Genomic DNA, 2,879 nt, shown 5'->3' on the forward strand with positions numbered 1-2,879 from the left:
AAGTATATGTGTAATGGCACTAATCAACCCTTACAGCCCACAATAACTCTTGATGGAATGACATTTGCGCGAGTGGAATGTTTCACCTATCTGGGCTCAAAAATAGAAGCAAATGGCACAACTTTTACTGAAATTATGGCTCGCAAAAGTGCTTCTAACCTAAGCTACTTTGGAATGTTGCGACACTTTAAATCCAAGCTTATATCACGAGGGACAAAGTGCCGACTTTAGAAAACGCTGATACGCGCAGTACTTATTTATGGCTCAGAAACATGGACAGTTACCAAGCAGGGCGAAAACAAACTGAGATCACATGAAAGAAGTATATTGAGGAGGAGGTTTGGACCTGTATATGAAAATGGGACCTGGAGAAGGCCAAGAAATGACGAACTTTATGAGTGCTATAAGGAGAATGATGTGGTAAAGTTCATAAAGCTTTGTAGACTGAGATGGGCTGGACATGTAATGCGACTCGATGAGACAGATCCCGCAAGAAAAGCCTGCTGCAGTGAACCTGGAGGAAGAAGAGCAAGAGGACGACCTAGGTTGAGATGGAGCGACGAGGTAGGACAGGACGCTGCCAGAGTCGGTTGCCGTAAGTGGAGGTCCACCGCGAAGTTCAGAGAGTAATGACAGAAAATTATTGAGGAGGCAAAGTCCCATCCCGGGATGTAGTGCCAATAGCAGGAGATTGGAGCAACTTACCTGACATTCAACAACAGCAGGTACAATTCACCACTTGAAAAAGTAAAGCCGAACAGCATATTTATACCTGATTACATTGTAGTGGAAAAATACGAACAGATATGAAAACTCTTTTGTTTTGTCCAGTACATGAAAGTGAATGCGTTTTATTTAAGCCAGACGTACTCTAGTATCTTGAAGCGGTTGGTGAGGGTAATGCAAATTTTATAATCGCTTTCAAACAGGACAATATGAATTTAAGGCATATTTACAAAGTGCGTATGGGAACCGGCATGACATTGAATGAATTTGTACCATATGCTGCATTGTTGGAATAAAATTACTAACCGGCCCGAGTGGCCGAGCGGTCTAGGCGCTGCAGTCTGGAACCGCGCGACCGCTGCGGTCGCAGGTTCGAATCCTGCCTCGGGCATGGATGTGTGTAATGTCCTTAGGTTAGTTAGGTTTAAATAGTTCTAAGTTCTAGGGGACTGATGACCTCAGAAGTTAAGTCCCATAGTGCTCAGAGCCATTTGAACCATTTTTAAAACTACTGATGAAACGAGGAAATTGAATGAGCTTCGATAAAGACAAAACTAGGAGATTCTGCGTAAAAGGTAGTGAAGCAGTATGTAATTGTCGGTATGTTGTAGGCCAAGAGCAAATTCGCACATCTACGGTGTTCTCATTCTGGTGGGATGAAGCCCAAGCCTATACACGTTGATATATCAGTAAAAAAAATCGAGAGAATAAATGCATATCTTAAAAGCTTTATTGAAAACGTCACTGAGACTCTAGAACATCATACTATTGAAATGCAGATGCTGGGAGATGGTATGAAAATAGGCACTGATAAGGTTCATGAACTTTAGGAAAAATTATAAGATATAAAAAACTCCTCCTCTGAATAATTCAGAAAGAAAATCTTGGGGAAAAGGCAGTGAGTCCCTTCGGAAATTAAACGAAGTAGTGGATTCAAAAGCTGATGTGATCCGAATAGTTTAAAATATATGAGGAGAAAGCCATGCATAAGCGTATAAGACGTGTACCAACTTGAATTCAGCTTTGTATGCAGGAGCAAATCGATCAAATATATTTGTCGAAAGTGATGACGTTATAACTAGGGCAGCTGGAGTGACAACAGTCTCTCTCTTAAACGTTTAAGCCATTAATAGAAACTATTAAATAGCTCTCACACATGGCGGCTGGAGGCAGGGGAAGAGGAGGCGAAGAAGAAGAAGAAGAAGAAAAAGAAAAATATTCAATCACCAATTTCATTATTCACCACTGTGCTACCGAATTAGATGCAACATATAGAGGCAGCCAGGGTTAGCTGAATACGCTGGGAAAGTATCCTATAAGCCTAAATAAGTGCACAAAAAATGCTAGAGGTAAGGAGTTTGAACAAACGTCCAGTTTAATGACACTAATATTCCTAATAACTTAGAACCACAAAAAGTTTTTGCCGAAAGAGTTAATACCGTATGCTGAACTATTAAATACGATTAATGCACACAGGCGAGACAATGTACCAAATGGCCAGTTAAAAGTCACAAAACAGTACGGAATACATTCAGATTATTATATCAGTGTTAAATGGTGTACATAGTGAAGGTGAAGGCATTAAGAAAGCATAAAAAACTGAACACCATTGCCTCTTTAACAGATATACTTCTGTGAAATTTGGAAGGTAGGAGACGAGGTACTGGCGGAAGTAAAATTGTGAGAACGGGTCGTGAGTCGTGCTTGGGTCGCTCAGTTGGTAGAGCACTTGCTCGCGAAAGGCAAAAGATCCCGAGTTCGAATCTCGGTCCGGCACACAGTTTTAATACGCCAGGAAGTTTCAAAATCATAGAATCTTGATGACTACTCACAACACTGGCTGCCGCAGGGAATACAGGCCACACAAATGAAATAATAACAGTCATTTTGGAGTTAGGAGAAAGATGCATTATTGAACAATAATTATGGAGATAATGGTCCGAGATCTCCACAGGCCTGTGTGCAAATCTTTTCCTTATAGACACGCCATAATATTTGGTTTGGATAATTTGTAACAGGCCAATCTCATAGATCTGATATAATATTCGCAATGAAATGAGGTTTTCAAATAAATCTTCATGAACATTGATATATATTCCAAATTTGCCTGGGCCCTCCCTGTGAAGGCAAAGGCTGGGAAGGAAATGCCAGAA

The 2,879-nt window shown here is 40.7% G+C and overlaps 1 non-coding gene across 1 annotated transcript; it reads left to right on the forward strand.

Annotated features, from left to right (window-relative positions):
- Positions 1-1,034: 1,034 nt before the first annotated feature.
- Positions 1,035-1,117, forward strand: Trnas-gga (transfer RNA serine (anticodon GGA)). The gene is given in 2 exon segments: positions 1,035-1,073; positions 1,083-1,117. It is a non-coding gene; the product is annotated as a tRNA-Ser (tRNA).
- The last annotated feature ends 1,762 nt before the right edge of the window (positions 1,118-2,879 follow it).

This window comes from Schistocerca serialis, chromosome 3 (assembly GCF_023864345.2).
Source record: "Schistocerca serialis cubense isolate TAMUIC-IGC-003099 chromosome 3, iqSchSeri2.2, whole genome shotgun sequence".
Taxonomy (NCBI): domain Eukaryota; kingdom Metazoa; phylum Arthropoda; class Insecta; order Orthoptera; family Acrididae; genus Schistocerca; species Schistocerca serialis.